The sequence below is a fragment of the Hippichthys cyanospilos genome, chromosome 15 (assembly GCF_059441005.1).
Source record: "Hippichthys cyanospilos isolate Australia breed blue-spotted pipefish chromosome 15, RoL_Hcya_1.0, whole genome shotgun sequence".
Taxonomy (NCBI): Eukaryota; Metazoa; Chordata; class Actinopteri; order Syngnathiformes; family Syngnathidae; genus Hippichthys; species Hippichthys cyanospilos.
In genome coordinates, this window is record NC_142383.1 from 17,774,327 (window position 1) to 17,789,483 (window position 15,157).

Here is a 15,157-nt window from a genome sequence, read left to right on the forward strand (position 1 = left end):
ATTTAATCCTAGATTCTTATTTATGTCTTTTACAGTTTGGCTCAAGGAGTGTCTAAAAATGGCGGTACTACAGTAATTAATCACTTTATACATTAAAGTAATTGCTTATTTTAGGCACTTATATAACTAATTTAACTACTGCTTTACTTTTGGTATTTGAATACCTAAGGTAATTTATTACTGGTACTTTAGTACCTGCAGTAATTCATCAAGTACTCTTAGTAGCTAAAGTAATCGATTAAACTCTGTAATTAAGTATTAAAGTCATTAACCACTTTTAGATTTTCAGTATGCGGATACCTAAAATATTTGGTAACTAAATGAAGTAATAAATTACTTTAGTACTTTTAGGAGTTAAAGTAATCAATTACACTCTTTAATTAAGTATTAAATTAATTAATCATTATACACATGAAGGTATTTCTTTGGTAACTAATTTAACTATTACTTGAATTACTCTTAGTGTAATAAAATAATTGATTACTACTATTTTAGTACCTAGATTAAGTAACCAATTATTTATGTACTTTAAGTACCCAAAAAAATGAAAATTTGCCAATAAATTTCATCTTAATTGAATGCATGGACAATCAAAACCAAAAAAAAATAAAAATAAATATATATATATATATATATATATATATATATATATATATATATATATATATATATATATGCAGTATATTAGATTTTTTCTCTGTTCTCATCATTAGCAGCGTTGAGTCAAAGCGTGCGTTTGAGCCGGAGAAGGCTTTTGTGCGTTGCCGTAACGTTTGGGGCTGAAAAGCAGGTAAAAGGACGGAGCCGCACAACGGGACATCAAAAGGACAAGGCGGAAAATAATAAGAGCGGCCAATTGGCTCCCAGCCCACGGGAACAATGCCTTTAAGAGTGCGCGAGCCACAAGTGTGTGTGTGCGTCTTAAAGTTAGCGCTCGCAGGGCGGGACAAAGGCGGAGGAGCGCTCATTCATTCAGCGCCGCCATTATTCGGCGGCGTCACATGATCATTTCATCCGCCGCGCGCTGCCACTTCAAACGCCTCTTTTATGAAGGGGGGAGAGAAAAAAAAATGGAATTCAGCCTCGAAACAGATGTTTTGACTACTTTTCCTGCTACTTATTTACGCCAGTGTACTGACATCATCCGCGGTCGCCGCCTGTCTTACTTTCTCAGCTCGTACGTTCCCCATCCAAAAAAACAAAACAAAAAACGAGCAGAGCAAAAGTGCAGTCGTCAGTCCAAGAATTTGGACACATTTTTTGTACTTGAATGTTAATTTTCACAGCCGTAATAGACAGTATGCCATCGTGGCCTGAAAATGGACAATTTTAAGTGAAATAATGGCTCTAGTCCGAACTATGGGTTGTCCATTCGTTTGATCGATTAACCGATTAATCGAGTCATTTGACAGTCAATAGTTATCGATGAATCGATTGATTTTGATTGCTGTAACGGACAGTACGCCACGGTGTCCTGAAAATTGGAGGATTTAGAAACGTGAAATAATGGCTTGAAACGATTATCTGATTATGAAATGAGCTGTTCATTCATTTGACAATTGGTAGTTGTCGATTAATCGGTTAATATAGACAGCTTAAATAGACAGTATGCCGCGGTGGATTGAAAATTGGAAACTTTGGGCGATTCGAAGTGAGATAATGACTCTAAGCGATTACTTGATTGTGAAATGAGCTGTCGATTCATTTGACAATCGATAATCGGCGAATAATCGGTTAATTTTGACAGCTCTGATTGAAGTATGTCACGGTGGCCTGAAAATTGGAGAATTTCGACAATTTTAAGTGATTATGGAGTGAGTTGAATCAGTTGAATTTGATAACCGATTAGTTGTCGATTAATCAATTATTTTTTGACAGCTCTAACCAGCCAGTGCGGTCTGAAAACTGGAGGATTTGGACAATTTTAAGCGAATCAATGGCCCTATGCAATTACTTGTTTATCAAATGAGTTGCCAAACATCGGACAATGGATTAGCTGTCGATTAACCGATTAATTTTGACAACTTTGGCAGACAGAATGCCCCGGCGGCCTGAAAACTGGAGGATTTGGACAATTTGACAAAGTGATTTAAAGGCCCTAAGCAATTACTCGCTTATGAAATGAGTTGCCGAGTCGGTTGCCAATCGATTAGTTGCCGATTAATCGGTTCATTTTGACAGCTTTGAAATAGAAGATTGCTCGGCTGGAGGATTTGGAAAATTTGAGGTGAATTAATGGCTCAAAGCCATTACTTGCTTATGCAATGAATGCCGATCCATTTGACACTCGATTAGTTGCCGATTAATCGGTTCATTTTGACAGCTTTGAAATAGAAGATTGCTCGGGTGGAGGATTTGGAAAATTTGAGGTGAATTAATGGCCCTAAGCGATTACGTGCTTACGCAATGAATGGCATCCATTTGACAACGGATTCGTTGCGGATCGATGGCTTCGTCCCGACAGCTGGAACGGACGGGCCGCCTTTGGACGACACGCAACGTCTCCACCTGCGTGTCGCAACCCTTCGGGCCTGGCCTTGATTTAGCCGGAAGGCGCGTCGTCTTCGCTGCAACTTTATTTCTAACTTGATAATTACAGACATGTTAACCGCGCACAATAGAAGCCCCGAAGGCTTCCAGATCGTCTCTGCCGCGTACTTTTATGTCCCTGACGGCGGATGAATTGATGGCGGGATATACATGGCGGCGCACCGCATATACTTTCAAACTGCGTGAGGAGAAGCAGATTGTTGCGGTCGCCGTACAAATCCTCTTTTTTGTTCGACGCTTTGTCGATAAATAACTCTGAGGGGCGGAAGGGCTTTTCGGATGACATCACGCCAGCCACCCCCTTGGTCCTGCTTTTGAAGGCCCACTCGGGCGGGCCCAGAGTGGTAAACAAGCGCTACGAGAAGCAGGGCCGCCCGGGCCGCCTTGTTTACGCGCCATGTCAAATGTGTCAAACGGCGCCGCGCTTGGACTCCACTTCCCAGTTGCCTTCTCCACTTACGCTTTGTAGGAGATCTCGTTAGGATTGTGTCCAAGGCCTGGCGATTTTTCTTACCTTTTTTATTATTATTTTTTTTTAAACATTTTAACAATGCTTGTAATTTTTGCTTTTTTTTTTTTTTTTTGCAGACATGTATTTCTCTCAGGACCAATACATATAAGTATCATGAGTGTTCAAGGTGTCAGATAACTGATACTGGGAGCTGATACCATCCATACTGATGCAGACTATTATTATCAAGGCGGTTGATACTGATATTTGAAGCTAAAATTATTATTTGTTTTTTCTGTAAGAGACTTAATTGTTTCTTTTCAGGGATGATAGCGAAAATTAACTGACATTTGGAGTATCTATCTATCTATCTATCTATCTATCTATCTATCTATCTATCTATCTATCTATCTATCTATCTATCTATCTATCTATCTATCTATCTATCTATCTATCTAGCTAGCTAGCTAGCTAGCTAGCTAGCTAGCTTTTTAGCTATCTATCTAGATCGAGTATTAATAGGCTGTTAGATCTCTCTCTCTCGCTCTCTCTCTCTCTCGCTCTACTTATGTGTTAATGACTCCTTTTTGTCGGTAAACAACCTCCTGATTTATGTTATTGCGCCTCGTGAACTTCACTTTCAAGGTCCCGAAAGATACCCAAAGCCCTAAAGTCAAGCGTAAAGCCATTTAAGTAATGACCTTCTTGATGACATTCTGCTCAGTCTCCTCCTGGAAAAGTGCTTCCCCCCCCCCCCCCCACCCACCCGCCAGAAAACTTTCTCTTTGTTATTGTTATTGAACAGGGTTAAAACGAGGAACGCTGCTTGAAATGGGTTTACGTTATGCGTTGACATCTGACAGCACTCACACACACACACACTCACACACACACTGGAGGGTCTGAAAAACACTGTGCAGGCCTGTCCAATTTTCGAGACCATTTCCTAACTTGCGAAACAAGCGTGAGTAATTCCTCACACCATATTCTGGACACACACACACACACACACACACACACACACACACATATATATATATATCCAAACTTTTGGACACTTCCCATTTTTTAATTGTGTCGATTTTCCGATTTTTATGAGGGCGTCTCAAGAGAGGAGACATTTCTCTCATGCCGTCTGTTTTGTGACTTTGCGTGTGTGTGTGTGGGTGGGTGTTGGGGGGGGAGGCGTTTGTGTACACAGTAAATAATTTAACGGAAGGTTTTGATTGGACGCGTAGAAAGAAAAACAGCTGACGTCCCAAGATCGAGAATTGATGTTTTCTTACAAACAAAACAGTGTGAAGTTATTGTGTGTGTTTTTGTGTGTGTGTATTGTGTATTTTTTATTTGTTTTGCTGTGTAGTGTTCAAATGCGAGCATAAATTGCATTGTGTTGTAACTGTTTGTGTGTTTTGTTGATTGTGCACGTCCTGATTACGCAATCAAAACTGAATTTGGTGTTAATTGTGTGTGTGTGTGTGTGTAAACAGAGATGAATCATATGTTAATGTTTGTTTTGTCTGTGTGTTTGCGTAGCATTTTGTGCAACTACAGAATTGGTTAAAAATTGCATGGCCTCCTTATTTTTGTTTTTTCCCCCGCTCAATTTTTTGCGCCGAAGCTTTCATTTAAAGTTGGATTGGAAAATTCATTAGAAAATGTATTTTTTTTTATTATGCCCATGCAAATTTGAAAAGTAACATTCTAAATTCTTGACTTTTTGTCTTTCACGTTATCATTTTTCTTTAAGCAACTACAAAATTGCGTACAATGTACATTTCATATTTATATATTTCTGTAGTTGTGTTATTATTTTTATTGTTATCATGATTATTAATTTGCAGTAGTAGTAATATTTGATGAACTTTTCTAAAAGATAAAAGAAAGGTACTAACAAAATGTGTGTTTTTTTCTCCTAAATATTGAATGATGGAAATTATGAAAATAGCAATTATTCTATGTGGGCGACAATTTTTTTTAGATGATAAAATCCCAAATCTGCTTTTTAATATGAAAAGCTAAACAAATGTTTTTTTTAAAAAAAAGTTCCTATTTTAAAGAAAATACTGAAAACTGACTATGGCAATTATTCTATGTAAACAATATTTTTTAAAGCCTCATAAATTACATTTTTGTTGAGATTACATATCCCAAATTGGCTTACATACTTGTTCCAATGCAAATAGAAAAAAAAGTGTTTTTTTATTTCATAAAAAAGTGAAAAAGTACAATTCAGTGAATTTATTCAATTACTTGAACGACAATAATTTTTTAAACCTAATAAATTTCATTTTCTTTTTTTTAGATGATGAAATCCCTTTTTTTTTTACTTTTTCGCCACATCTGTTCACATGTATTTTGTTATAATTAAAAAAAACAAGTGTTTTTTCGTATTTTTCTTTTTCTTTTTAATAATATTGAAAAATCACTTGAGTAATTATGCAACAATACATTTTTTAAGCCTTATGAATAACATTTTCGAGGATATTTTTTTATGAAATTATTGACAACAAAGTATTACGTCCAAGAGAAATTTCACACTTAAGTCATTAATAAATAATATATATAATAAATAATAATAATCGTATTCCCGAGTTGTTACTATCATTTGCCCAATATACTATCACAAAGTAATTCATTTTCTTTCTTCTTTTTTAAATAATGCGTGGTAACGGTTGCCGTGGTTGCGTGTGTTTGGCGAGGCCGGGGGGGGCGCCGCCTTTTCCTGGGCCGGCCCCTCCCAGGCCCACTCATGCGGAAGCTGGCGGGGCGGAAAAGCGGCGCTCTCGGGCTGCCTCTGCACGCAAGGGTTACCGTGGCGATGCTGTGAGCCAGCCGCGCACGCGCGAGCGCGCGCACACACATGCGCACGCACACGCGCACGGATATTGGGGGGGAAGGTGTTTTCCCGGGCCGTCAGTCAGGAGTCTCGGCTCAGCTGTTACCACGGCAACGAGGTCAAGGTGACATGGCCGCCGCTCACGCAAAAAGGGAGGGGCGACAAAGTGCTTCTGAAAATATGGTCGTCGATTTTGTAATCTTGTTTAACGACTGAACTTCAGGAAATCACATAGTCGGATAAATGATTCATTAAATAAAATGCTCATCAAACAGACAAGATTATAATGTATGTACGGATCGGGTTATTGTCTGTCTACGTGTGTTTCGTCGTCCTTTGTGGTTTGGCTGGGCAATATAGCAAATTCATGCGATTCACACTGGTAAAAGTGGTATTGAACGTGGCTAATTATAGGGCATACTTATTTTCTAAATTGGTATCGGTACTCGGTATCGGTAGTGGCGACTGCTCAAGCATTGAGTACTGGTATCAGTCTGAGAAATAGTGGGATTAAACGTGGCGAATTAGAGAGCGGACTTATTTCCTAAATTGGTATCGGTACTTGGTATCGGTATTGGTGGCGATTGAAGAATAGTCGTACTGGTATCGGTCTGAATAAAAAGTGGCATGGAACATCTCAAGTTATTGGGTAGACTTATTTTCTGAATTGGTATCAGTACCTGGTATCAGTATTGGTGACCACTCAAGAATTGAGGAAAAAATGGTGGTATTAAACATCCCTAATTATTGGGCAGACTTATTTCATAAATTTGGCAAGTCCAGACATTGCATTTCTACTAATTTAGACAAGTATTTTTTTTCAAGTTTTTGGCTAAAACCAACGCTATTTTGTTTTCTAAATTGTGCTATTACGAAGTTTTAGTGGTATCGGTACTTGGTATCGGCATTGGTGACTAAAGAAATTCAGTACTAGTACTGGAATCAGCCTAAAAAAAAGGTTTTGAAAATCACTTAATGATTGGGAATACCTACCCCTTAAATTGGTATCGACACTCGGTATCGGTATTTTTCAGTCATGTTTTTCAATTTTTTGGCTAAAAGAGGAACTAAAAACCATCTGTTACTAAACCAATGAACTACTAAAGTCAGCACTTTAGTTGAATACATCATAAAGTCATTGATTATTTGAACTACCTAAAGTAATCGACTACTTTAGTACTTCAAACGCCTTACGACCAAAAAGCGATCCCCCCCCCCCCCATTTTTCATGCACACACTTAGCCGTGATTGAAGGCGAGCCGGCGCAATTCCATGGCAGCCATCGCTCACTGTCGCACCGCTTTCAGACCTCAAAGCCGGGCCGGCGCGACCCCTCCACACCCGCCGTTCCCGCGGGGGTCCCCGCCGCCTTCGCCACGTCGCCCGTGATGTATGGACCCGTGTGGCCAGGCGGTTTCTGGGGGGCAAATCCTTAACGACGCCGTGATTAGGCCTCAAACATGTCGGATCAAAGTGAAAAAAAAATGTTGGTGTAAATGGTGTTTCTGCAGATGGTTTTTCTCTAAAAATCATGTGCAAATCTTACAAAAACCCTCGTTGTTTAATTCTTTTTTTTTTTTACAGTGATGGTAAAGATATTTTAGTTATTTCAGTTTACAAAAATGTCATTATTCACGATTAAGTAGTAGTAGTAGTATTTCAAGGTATCGGTACTCACGACGGAGGTCGATACCATTTTCGCTGTTTTACAATAAGTGACTGGAAAACTGAAATTAGAACAGAAAAAAAAATGACATTTTTTTGCCAGTTTACACTAAAAAAAGACATGCTTTGTAGTCCTGAGAGCCAGCCTATTCATTTGTGTCCACTGATGTGTCCATTTGTCTCAGCAAAACAGAAAAGTTAATTGCACACCACTCAAAAACGTGACAGGCCAGGATGTCCTCTAGTGAGGACACTAGGACTTAGTAGTGTAACAAAATGTATCAAAAGATAAAGATCAAAAACAAATGTCCACCAGAGAGGACACAAATTAATAGGCTGGCTCCTGTTTTTGGTTTTATCCGTAAATTTAATACAGCGAAACCATCAGTGGTATTAGTACTTGGTATCGATATTTGTGACCACTTCTTGTACTGGTATGGGTTAAAAAAAAGTGTCATTAAAAATTCCTATCATTCGGCACACTTTGGTTCTAATTTGTGCAATTGCAAAGTCCTAGAGGTATCGGTGCTTGGTATCGGTATTGGTGACTACTCAAGAATCGAGTACTAGTATTGAACATCGCTAATCATTCGGCAAATTTGTTTTCTAAATGTATCGGTACTCGGCATCCATACCGGTATCTACTCGGGAATCGAGTACTCGGTACTGGTATCGGTTTGAAAAACATGCTATTGAAAATTCCCAATCATTCAGCAGACGTCCTTTCAAAATTGCAACGTTCTAGTGAATTCGCCGATTTGCTTTAACGCGGAAAACGACGCCGGCGCGACAGCGCGCTAACGACGGCGTGATTGGGCCCCATGAAACCCGGAGCTGGAATAATAAACCCCGAGGAGCGATGCACGCTGGGAGGCTTAGTCATATTTCCACACGTAATTGGGACAATACATCACCGGGGGCCCGAAAAGCCGGGTGGGGTCGGGGCCCTTTCTTCTCATCCGAGCGGGGTTTTAATCATGCGTGTAACTTCGAGCTCCGAGAGTAAATAAACGCCAGTGCGTTTGGCGTATTGCAGGTGCGTGCGTGTGGTCTTCGGAGAGAGGACGAGCGTCCCTCTCAGGGTTAATATCTGCTTTCCGTCTTTCCCGAGTGGCTCTTGAGGAACCGCGGCTTTCCCCCATTTTCTTCTCTAAAAAGACCCCCCCCCCACACACACACACACACACACACACACACACACAACTCCGTTCCGTTCCGTTCCCCTCCCTCATCTTATGAAATTACAAGCACTTGAAAAGATCTAATGTGCTCTTAATTGTCTCACGCCGGCCGCCGAGGGGAAGCGGCGGGCTCGATCCGAGCCGCCCCCCCCCTCCGCGGCGTGTTTCGCATTAACAATAGCCAGACGCACTCCAAACTGAGAATTCGGGAAGAAGAGGTGAGCCGCTGTGCTACAAAGTGAAAAAAAGAAGCTGTTTTTAACGGTTAAATACATTTTCGACATTTACGATAAAATCTGTCTTGATATTGTTGATTTTACAATGACAAAATGTGAAAGTACAAAATGCACTGCGCGTTTTAAGCTAAGCCAGGTTACTGTTTAAGCTAAAAAGTGTTTTAAACTATGATTACTTTCTTAAACTGGGCAAGTTTTTTTGATTTTTTTTTTCTTTAAAAAGCTACATTATAACGTTTTTAAAGATCGGATAGGCTGCAGAGTTTAAAACTAAGATAGGCAAGAGTGTTCAGATTAAATTAACTTTAGGCTACAAATGTTTTAATTTAAGATAAACAATAGAGAAGCTAAACAAGGAAATTACCCAAAAATATTAATTACCAAAAAAAACAAAAAGTAGTAAGCTAAATTTTGTTACAACTGACTTTTATCAGCTATGGGTATTTTGAGCTACGTAAGACTCACTTAAAAAAAAGTTTTGAAACGTATCTAAACTATTTAAACTAGACTATGTTTGAAATAAAAGTGAATAATTTCAAACTAAACTACAATTATTTTACGCTACGAGTTCTTTTCCATTTGCTATAAACACTTCAACGTAAGCTAGGTTACACGTTTTTTAAGATCAGACAGGCTGCGTGCGTTTTAAGCTAAGCTAGCGTGTTTAAGCTAAAATATTGGAGAAGCTAAACATTAGGCCACCAGTGTTCAAATAACCAGTGCGCGCTTTGAGCTAAGCTACGAGACACGTAATGCTAATTCTTAATTTAAAGTGACAAGACAGTTTAGCAGTGAGTGGCTAAGTGCAAGAAGCTAACGCAGCGGCGTACGTTTTCACTAGCTGTGCCCTTTCTTGTCGAACATCGCAACCCCCCCCACAGGCAGGCAGAACCTGGTTTATACAAGCATTTAACATTACGCTGCTTTCAAGAACCATTTAGAGAAATTACAGCCCTCCGAAAGCGCTCTTAAGTTGTGGTTTCTCCCCCCGCCGCACTGAGCGCGTGCGAAGCCGCCAGATATTAATGGAAGCTAATTTGGCACCAAGGCCGCCACCAACGGCGCTGCGCCTTTCCCACGCTTTATTTATATCTAATGTATAAAAATATACGACCGGCTGATTTACGGAGGACGGTAAAACGTTCAGGTGGACCGCTACGACTCGCAAATGCTAACGGCTAGCGCTAAAACTCACGTTAGCACCGGACGAGCGAAAGCGAGTGAATCCGACGTTGATTCACGACGGACGCATTGGAAATGACATCACGTACAAGTGGTAACGTTTGAAAAATGTGGATTAAAAATATGAAAAGGGAAAAAAATGGCGTTATAGAATGCTACAAATATTTAGCGGGCCACTTTGCGGTTTTTGTTAAAGGAAATAAATTACATGCCCTTTCGTGTTGAAGTACTTTTTGGGGTTGTTTTTGAAGGCGCTCGACACGCCGATGATGATGGATGCCTTTTCCTTGGCGGCGGACAATTATGGTTTTCGCCAAGCTAGCATCATGCCGGATGACGCTAGGTTAGCGCGATGCTGACGGGTTGTAAGTCACAGTTAGAAGGTGCTGTCACATAGATGGTGGTCCCCGAAAAAAAACAAAAAAAAAAACAGAGGGAAACAATCAACAAAAGCTTTTGTGGACCACAAAAGAAAAAAAAAATTTGCGGCTAGTTTGTCAAACGGGCAAGACACGTCGGAAAGACGCCAACAGTCATTGTGGCATGCAGAAGTATTGGGTCGGCATTATCATGACCTTATGACTTTTCTATTGCAGGTTTATTACCGGGCAGTTTTTCTTGCTTTTAGATATCAATGTACGGTAATATATTTATTCTTTTTACAAAGGAAACAGATTTTAAAAAAAGGGAATAACAACATATCTATTACAGGGTTATCTTGCCCTTACTCTGCATATTTTTTCTTTTTTTAAGTTGGAGCATTCAAAAAAAACATCAGTTTTATGAATGTATTCTTTAAATCAAAGAAACAAATTAAAAAAAAAGGGAACGAAAGGCATATATATTGCAGGTTGACTTTGTTATTTTTTGTTGATATTTTTCCTCCTTTTAAAGGGACACTGCGTAAGATTTACACGTTTTCTCGCGAAAAAGGAATACATGTTATCAATTTCAAAAACTTGCAGATGAATGTGTTCTTAACGACTAAAAGTATGTTTTACATATAATTACAGGCCCAGTTATCATGAAATGATATTACATGGGGGGCGGCCATGTCTCAATGGTAAATGCAGCGCCTCCTGCTGTCCGTAAGCAAAAACGGTCAAATCTTACACAGTGTCCTTTAAAGTCCACTAAAGAAAAAAAAATCGATTTTATGTATTTATTCTTTTAACAAAAAAAGAGAACAAAAGCATATGGATTGATGCTTCACCCTGCTATTTTAGATATATATAAATACATATAAATATATATCAATCTCGACAGATTTGTTACTGTGGGTATTTTTGCGAACGTAATCCCCACAATAAATGAGGGAACATGTAATCAAATTGCAAAGCGAAACAATAAATGACAGCATTACATGGAAACTGTCCAAATATCTCGTACAAGCAAATCATATTAACTGCACGTGTGTGTGTGTGTGTGTGTGTGTGTGTGTGTGGCATAAATAGCACGGCCGTCTTTGCTAAATGTTTCAAAATGAGCTCTAATGCAGTCGGGCTGCGTGTGTTTTTCCAGCTGCTGGACAAATAAGCGGCAGAGCTGCGCCATCTCCACCGAGGCCCATCAAAGCAAACAGTGCGGAGAGGCGGCAGGGCAGGGCAGACACCCCCATGCACCCCCACCCCGGGCAAAAACGCTGACTCCACTTAGCTCGCGTCACTCAAGAGGGACCGCAGATCACAAGTAACGGTACAGTATCTGCTCACTTCCTGCTTCTCCACCAATCAGCTGCTGCTTTTTTTCTCATCCTGATGCACTGGATGTAAGATGCCTTCAGTAAACTCAGAAATTAGCCCTTTTATATATACGTATACATACTATTGTGCATGTATAATATTTTAAACCATAAACATTGTCACCTTTAAAAACGTTTATATTGACAGGGTTTCTGCAGATATCAACAAATGAAGCTATAGGAAGGCTCCATTTTTCTTTTCAAATTAGGAGCAAATGAATTGGAAAATGACTGCCTCACAAAGCGACGTATGCCTTTATTAGTACTTTTTATAGTGCATCAGTGATATTTGCATTTCAGTGATATTGAACTTTTTCGATGCCGCGGTAGCGTTCGGACCGCGCAGGGTAAAGCGTCTCGGAACGGTTACAGTTTCAATTTGGCCTCCCCGCCGGTGGGCGAGCCGAGATCAGAGGGCCAAAGTGAAAACACATGGAGCGGGTCAGCCGGATCGCGGGACCACCAGAAGCCGACGGGAGAAGCGGCCCGCCCCTTTCGCCTGCGCCCCATTATCCCGTCGAGCCGGGCCGCGTTACCGTAAAGCCGGAGCGCCGTTCGGGTGCCAATCAAAAGGGCCCGGCGTTATGGTGGCCGACACCTCGGGGGCCTAATGTGTTTGTTTAAAATATCCCGAGGAAAGCATTACACGGCCGCTCGCCTAACGACATAATAACGCGGAAAATTCTATTTGCGCTATCAATCGGGAGAATTTCATGTTCTCCCCTCTCTGGAAGGGGGTGCGCGGATTCAAGCCATTTTGCTGAGGCTTGTTTTTAGGGGAAGGTGAATTTTCAGTTCAAGAAAGGGGTGGAGCTACGCGGCGGCCACGCCCCCTCCTACCCCCCCCGATTGTCACAAAATGTGATATTTGCCCTTGTTCTGCCATTTTTACATGCACGTAGTATTCTCAGAACCTTGCTAACCTGATACGACTCATATTTACGGGGGTGCGCGGATTTAAGGCTAAAATTGTTTGGGAAAGGGTGCACCGTTTGTCATAATGTTGAAGGTGGGGAAAAGCTTTGATTTTCCTTTCAGGGGTGCACTCAAAGGTGGTGACCTTTTAAACATTTTTATTGACTTGTTTAGTAAAAGATTTTTGGTGGCGGTACGGCAGGCACAAAGGGGGTGCACCACCTGTGTCAGGTTATTGAAAGAGTTTGGTTTGACAATTTTAGAATGTGTTGATGGGAAAGGGCTTCATCAATGAGATGTGAATTTTTTTTTTGTAAACTTTGAGAAGAGGTGTGCATGGAGGGGGTGCGCCGCTTATATCAGTTCGGACATTTTTTAGTGTGTGTGTGGGGGAGTGCATCAATGACATGCTTTTTTTTGGATTAATTTTGGTTTTAAGGGGTGTGCATGAGGGGGTGCGCCGCCTTTGTGCTTCAAGTCCAAAAAGTTTGAAAATAAAATAATCAGATGTATGCAACTCACCTATGGATGCAGTAACTCCGTGTCGGGGTTGTTTAGGGGGTGCGCAGTGTAAAAGTTTGGCAGAAGGCCTGCGGAGAAGAACAATTTGTCAGTGTTTAGCTGCTGGGTCTTTTATTATTCAGGAAAAGTGAAGTTTCGAGCCCACCCCCGCGGCGAGATTTTTTTCTTTTTCTTGCCTTTTTCTCAGGACTGTTGCGCCTGTGTTTGTTCAGCTTTTATCGGGGAGAAGACATTAAAAAGGAGCCCTGTGTTGTTTTCTTTTTTTTTTTGGAGGGGGGGGGGGCGTTCCCCGGATGAAGCGCAATAACTCAAAACGGGATGATCCCGGATTACTTTAAAGACACAGTCAAGTGGATAATTCACTTGAATTGGTCTGTTTCTTTTTTTTGCTGTTAAAAATTTTAAATAAAAGGAATAACGATAGCATAACGTTAGCATAATTTAGCATGATGTTACTCTGTGTTCCAATTTGTTGGCTCTTAATTTGAAAAGAAAAATGTGATGTTCCCGTGATGGCATATAAAAGCAGAAAACTCGCACCGTCATTCGAAAACCGCTGTACAAAATCTGTGTAACCAAAAAATTAAGCCTGTATATTATAAATTCAATATTATTAGCATTTGTATCACTTTACTGCTGTGTTTGTTTAGGGAAAAATACAAGGGAAAGTCACAATCGTATTATTGAAGGTATAAAAAAAAAATACAATAAGATTATCATTGAGAATCAAATTGTTCATGGATTGATAAACTTTTTCACGCATGTAAATGTATTATGTTAAAAACAATTTAAAAGGAAAAAACAAAATTGAAGTTTCAACAAAACCTTTTATTATTATTTATTCATATGATCATTATTACTATTTATATGAACCATTTACTGTGGATGAGGAGTATTGATAGCAAGAATCTGTATCGGGTCTTATTACAAGGTATCGATACTTGTGAAGGAATCACTCGCAGGGGTTTCCGTTAACATGAAATAAATTTTTTTAAGTCCGAAAGTCGTCTTGCTTTTGCTTCCTGAAGTGTTTGAAAGCCGATGAAATCATCTTTTCCTCGCTCCGCTACACTCTTTTTTTTTTTTCCTTTCTTTTCTAACAGGTCCTAGGGTGCGCTCAGCTGTTTTGCATTACTGCGGGCCGCCATCTTGTAAACTCCGCTTGGTTTACTCAGCCTGGCTTTCATTGCAGACATTTTGCACGCTTTTAACGTTTGTTTGCTTTGCCGGGCGGCGAGGTGAACGGGGTTAAACACAGACGACGGCGCATATCTTGGCATAACTTCTTTTCACGCTTAGAAAGTGGGGAAACAATAAAGTTTTCTCTTTGTTTGTTAGCATAGCGGTAAGTGAAGGCAATCTAATTGAATGCCTTGTAATGTTCTCACCGCAAAAGGACACCTATCTTTTCAAATTAAGAGCAAATTAATTGGAACACAGAGTCACTTTAAATTTGGAGGTTTTATCCAGATATTATCGATGCGGTTTCCTATTGATGCAATTTTTCTAGCGGGCGAGCCAGGAAAAAGAAAAACACATGAGCACATTGGCTTCAACATCTCACAACAGTATTTTTGACTCCGCCCCCAAGGAGCAGAAACATCAAAACATGGCCGCCTTTCACATGCAGCGGCGTAGACCTGTTGCCACTTCCAGCTGCAACGCTCGGGATTATGTGTGGTGGCTGCTTTTGGGGGGGTTGGGGGGGGGGGGGGGGGGGGGGGGGGGCTCATGGGTGGTCCGCCCCCACATGGTCCCCTCGCACTGCGGTTTGTGCCCAAACGCGTACATCGCATTGTGTGGCGGCCCAACGGCAGAAGGCAATTCTGATTTTGAAGTCCGAATTCTTGTGAATAAAGAAACAAAACTTTGCTG

General features: G+C 40.5%; 1 long non-coding RNA gene across 1 annotated transcript in view; it reads right to left on the bottom strand.

The window, feature by feature from the left end:
* LOC148412049 (uncharacterized) overlaps positions 1-15,157 on the bottom strand; it is a 32,911-nt gene that overhangs the window by 6,505 nt on the left and 11,249 nt on the right. Inside the window, exon 4 of the long non-coding RNA XR_015867921.1 lies at positions 13,283-13,350. This is a non-coding gene — a long non-coding RNA (uncharacterized LOC148412049). The remainder of the gene's footprint in view (positions 1-13,282; positions 13,351-15,157) is intronic.